The following is a 6,076-nucleotide window of genomic DNA, read 5'->3' as shown; positions in this document are numbered from 1 at the left end:
GGTTTTACAGCTACTGGTGTTTGGCTGGACCACAACAGCGGCGCCCTATAATCATGAATGTCACTGACTGAGGGATCCTAATTCTATTGTTCACCCAAACAGCAAAACAAACTGAGTTGGACTCATAGAGAAATGTAGTATGTGACATATATATCACCTATATATATTATTATCACATATATACATCTTCTGGATACATGAAGATATATATTTATAACATATATGAATTAATTTTTACATGTTAACATTATATATTTGACTTATTTATGCAACATACATGTTAAATAATCGATATGTTTTTCGTATTAATTTCTCATTCATTTCAAACTGTTTTTAATTCACATTCTGGGAACGTGGTCTCAGACTTTTACTGTATATAATATATCAACATATACTGACAGGCTTTGGGATGGATATAGATTTATGTAGCATCTGTCTACAGTATAAGTATATATACATAAATGTATATATTTGCATAGGCTAGATATATACCGTATAACAATGTATCAAATTGATATCGATATTGGGTTTCATGTATAATTTTTACATGTATGTACATATAAAATAAAAATGTATATTTCATACATGAAAATTCAATATATGTACATATCTTTTCAAATGGGAAGTTTGTGACCCGTGAACACACTTTGTCGATTCCCCTTTTGCCATTATATTTTGGTCTCGCCGTGGACGGATCATGCCATTACACTGAGCACTCGAAAAACCATGAAGATGAAACCATGTAACGACAGCGTCCACCATGAGCACAGAGATGTCAACAGATGAAGGTCCGACACTATAATGCAAATAGCCTACGACGCGGCTAATTTTGCACTTTTAAATGTTAATATTCTTTAACTGTGAGACTATTGGAAAACTGCAAAAACTGAATCAAGTTGTGTAACTATATTCATTTGGAAAAAAGGTTCTTTTGGCCCCTCCCCCTCCTCCGACACCCATGTGCACAGGAGCGCACACACAGCAGATTAGTTATATTTTGCCTGGAGCTCTAGTATCTGGCTTCAAAGTTGGTGCGTGCGTGTGTGTGTGTGTGTGTCAGTTAGTGTGTTGTTAATGAATTAAATACAAATTCACCATAATTGGGTTTTCTCTATAAAAGATGGCCTCAGCTTCAGGTAACAATGCGGGGACTTTAACCGTATCACTTCAGTAATATTACACAAACCGACTGACCCACCTAGTACCTTCGAAGCCCCCGAGGGTCCGGAGCCCGGGGGTGAAGTCACCCACTTTGGTTTGGTAATGCAGCCTTGGCAGCGACTGAAAGAAGTGAGTTAGTTAAAAGAGTTGATTTTTAATTAACTTCCCATCCTCCCGGGGCAGAGGGCAGACACCCTCTCCACATTTAAGATCAGGCTCAAAACTTCACTTTTTGATAAAGTTTATAATTAGGGCAGGCTCAGGCTTGCCTTGAACCGTCCCCCTTGTTATGCTGCCGTAGTCCTCGATTGCTGGGGGACTTCCCATGATGCAACGAGCTCCTCTCTCCTCCTCCTCTTCCTCTCCATCTGTACGCAGTCATATCCCATTAATGCATGTTACTAACTCAGCATCTTCTCTCCTCCTGTTGCTGTCTGCAGGTATTTCTGCCTCCGGAGCTGCAGAGTCTGGATCTCTGACGCCCACTGTGCCCCATGATCCTGCTCAAAACCCACTGCCACAAATATTATTATTAATAATAAAATTATTATTGTACAGAAGACTAACTATATAGAACTTTTATTGTGCTTTGTTCTCTTTCCTCCTGGTCTCTCTTTTCTCTTTCTCTCTCCGAGGCAGACGGCCGCCAACCAAGAGCCCAGTTCTGCTCTGTTTAAAGAGTTTTTCCTTGCCACTGTCGCCAAATGTTTCCTCGTGATGGGTCTCTGCAGAAAACGGTCTAAACCCGCTCTATAAGTGACCTGAGATAACTTCATTATAATGTGCTCTGTCACTTACTGCAGCATCTGACTAGCTTAGCTGTGGCTTAAAACAAGTCTGAGACCTACACTGGAACTTACATGGGGTTTAAAATGCAGACCTGGGCCCAGTTGCAAAATGAGCCAGGGACTTCAGACTGACAATACGTCCCACTTGCAGGCACTGGACATGTGGCTGTGCATGAATTAACAACAAGATAAGAAGTAGGCCTGTGTTTCTGTTTCTGGAATCAAAATGAATTGAGGAAAAAGTGACACTTCTAATTGTAGCTACAAAATTTTGGGATGAATGTGGTCGGGAAAATGTTTATATTTGTACGAATCCTTAAACGGAACTTAAACTACTTTAAACTAAGTTTGACTATTGCTACGTAGTCAACGTTAGCATTAGCAATGAATTACAATAAAAGCAGTTATAACACGTGCTCCATACCAACAGAGCTGCTTCTTCGGGGCAGACTGGACGCTACAGTGACCAGACGGTCCAGACGGACAGGGGCTAGCTGGTTAGCATGCTAACAGCAGAAGAAGAAAGTGATAGAAATAGAAGAAACAGGTTACTTTCCACCTCTGGAGGCAGATCTTGGTCAGTAAAGGAATGAAGTTTGCAGCCAAACAACAAACAACCTTTTTTCTAAACTGGTAAGTAAATTGTTAAAGTTAATGTTACTGCTAACAGTTCCTGATCCCCCAAAAGAAAAGGTGTTTGATGGAGATGTGGGATGACTCCATATCGAAGTATCTGCAGAAGTGTTTATTTATCAACAGAAACTTTTGACCCTCTGTAACAGGCATATTAATCATTCAGCACCACGTGACTGCGAAACCATATCACTTGTGTCAGTTCAGACACGGACACTCCAACGTTGCCTTTAGTGACTTTTGCAAAGCCAGGAACGTGCCAATCCTGCTGGTGAGCACAAAACCACAATCAGCAAATTTGGCTCTTGAGACTCACTGGTAAATGTTTTCATCAGAACTGCATCATAACATCGAGTTGCACAGAATTAGCTGGCTGCTGCGTATATTTATTTTTCCAAATTTCCTGTGCTTTGAATGAAGCAGTGTATTATTTATGTCTCCCGAGTTCAAATACCACAAAGTCCCTCAAGTCATTATCCACTGAATGAGACGTACCGAGTGACGCCACCCGTGACTGCATATGCAAGGCATTATCATTTCATGATTATAGTTCTCCTGATGTTGTAGGCTGTGGGTTTGAGATGGAAAAATGTCACATCTCAGGTCTCATCTACGCTTCGAGAAGAAGTCGTTGTCGGTATAATTAATGGAATATTTTTACTCCCTTTAGAGTATATATTCATTCTGCACAGAAAATGTATGTTATTGTATTTCTGACTTATATTTGCTATAAGAAATAAGTGCAAAAAAAAAAATCTTCAGTGGCTTCTCTTACAATAACAAAGAATCATTAGATAAACTGAGGATATTACACTATAAATGAACTCTATTAAAATTAAGACATCCATTTAGCTACCGGGGTTTATCTCAAAGCTGCCTCCAATTTAACTTCAAAAGTTCCTTCAGACAAAGTCTCAGTAAAGGTCCCCTCAGTCGCTGTTGTGTCTTTTATAGGCGTAATTGTGTAGTTAAACTGTTGAAGTCACCATTGGACAGAATACAAGGCGCATTATGTCTCTGATCACTCAGAGGACGAGTGACGCAGGACGACTTCAGAAAGCAGCCAAGCTTCAAAATCTCTTAATACAGAGGTTTGTGGGGTTTTTGCTCTTAAATGCCTGATACTTCTTCCACAGCTCCAGTAATTGAGCAGATTTGTCTTTAAAAAATGCAGTTGTCTTATTAAATTTTTAGTGCTGTATGCAGAGAACTATTGGAGCTATCAACAAGCATCCGTTTTCCATTCAGTTTGCTCCCCAATAGTTAACTATAGTGTGATATATTTTCTCTGTTACATACTGTACATCATAAGAAAAACAGCCCAGTGTCATAAAACTGCTGCTCTGCTAAAGTGTGGATTAAAATGCAATGAAAATGCAAATGAACTTAATTATTTTCTAATAGTTGTAAGTAATGTAAGAGGAGATAAGGTATAAATTATGTGTTATGCCTGTAATTAGCTTTAAATTGGTTTTGTTTCTGGACTCAGAATATGAGTAAATGGTGGTATGACATAATGTAAAGTACAAAAAATAAATCATATCATCCTAAAAAGGCTTGATAATTGAGTTAAAGATTTCATGGTTGTTATCGCACGCTGCAGAGACACGGACTCGTCAAACTCATGTCGAAGCAGTTCCTGCCTCCTTTAGAAAATACCAGTACATCACATGATGAATCTGAATCTGCCTTAGAGTGAAGTAATACCTCGTTTAGCCACGGAGGGCTACATGACAAGCTTATGTTAAAGGAATAGTTTGAAGTTTTGGTAACGGCTGAGAGTTAGATACCACCCGCATGTCTGATATATGTTAGCTTAGCTTAGCATAAAGACCGGAAACAGTTCTGTCTAACTGTTATAAAATGTGCCAACCAGCACCTCTGCTCCCTAATTAACATGTTATATCTCATTCAATTAATTCATACAAATTAATTGAATGTTTTTGTATAAACAACAATGTATACATTTTTTTTTTATTCAAAAACATATCAAGATACGAATAAACAAGGCATTTATTCACAGAAAAAAAACGATTAACAGCATAAACTAATTAAATGTATTAAGTTTATAAATGACAATACACCACTATACAAATAGTAACTGGCAACTGCACAGAGACAAGAAATAGGTGCTTACAGGTGGAATTTGCTGTGTGCTAAGCTAAACTAGCTTAGCTAAACTAGGCTAATGAGCTGCTGGCTGTGGCTTTGTATTTACTGTAGGACACGACAGTGTTATCGATCTGCTCATCTAATTCTCAGTCAGAAAGTGAATAAACATATTACTCAAAAAGTTTCAGTGCTAACTTAGTAAATGTATGTGGCTGTTAAAAGATTGATCTCATCCATGTTTAATCAACAAAATGTGCATTTCTTGGTTCAGACTGAAGTCATTGCTCCTGAAGAGCATATAAATGAAGTCCAGTGACTGTTTCATTGTAGTTTTATGTGGGGTGAATCATTTTTGGCATCTGAGGGTTTGCCAGTGAATGTTATACGACACTTGGAAAGAAATTTCCACAAAACAGAAACCCCAATTTCCTCTGAAAATGTTGAAATCTGAATGCATTTAGTTTCTTATTGGTCTCCACAGAAATAATGACGAAACACCCACTGTCCTAAATCCAGTTCTTTTCTGGCGTAACTTTAAGTTCACATGAGGTTCACTGTGGTGAAGTATTCCCTGTTACTCAGAGATCAATGAAGCTAAACATGTGCATGGACACGGTGCCAATACAAGTCCGTGCTTTACTGTCTATTAGTCAGAACTGTCTTCATTTTACACAATGAGTCAAAGGATATGAGCTAGTCTGAAAAGCAACAGCTGGAGCTTGCCAGTGGCCATAGGGAAGAAGAACATGATTCAAAACAGACAAGTCAGTTCAGGCAAAAGCATTCATCAGCATTCATACACGATCATGGGTTTTTAAGATTTCAAATAAAAATATCAGGACAAATGTCTGTGGATAGCAAATAAAATACATTTTTCGCTTTTTGATTTATAAAACACTTCTGATGTTACGCTTTGAGGAATTTTACTTGCTCCACATCTCAGCAGGTCAGAAAAACAAATAAATTTATATTACCGTATTATGAGCATTATAGTGTCGCTCTCCAGTTAACAGCATGGAAGGTGTTTATATGATGGTGGTGATGAAAACTTTATCTTCAGATGTCAAAAAAATCATAACTTACAATTTGCCTCATCAGCACCCAGCATTTTAAAAAATAAATCCCGTATATCAACATGTTGTACGTGAACAATTTGAATAAAAATAAAAATAAATTGGATAGTTACAAAAAAACAAAACAAATGACCCTGGCATCATATCAAGCAAGGAAAACTTCTGTCACAGATGTCAGCGACATCCAATTACCAATTACAACTTGTGTTAATTAATGATGTTGTGTTCAAATTAATGAACAAAAACACAAAATGACAAACCCAAGACACATTTTATTTTAATCCTGCACATTCCTCAGGGAATAGCAAT

The sequence above is a fragment of the Seriola lalandi genome, unplaced genomic scaffold (assembly GCF_002814215.2).
Source record: "Seriola lalandi dorsalis isolate HSWRI2012SDOR001 ecotype SW California unplaced genomic scaffold, Sedor1 jcf7180002054929, whole genome shotgun sequence".
Lineage (NCBI taxonomy): Eukaryota > Metazoa > Chordata > Actinopteri > Carangiformes > Carangidae > Seriola > Seriola lalandi.
Note: the sequence above shows the minus strand (reverse complement) of the source record.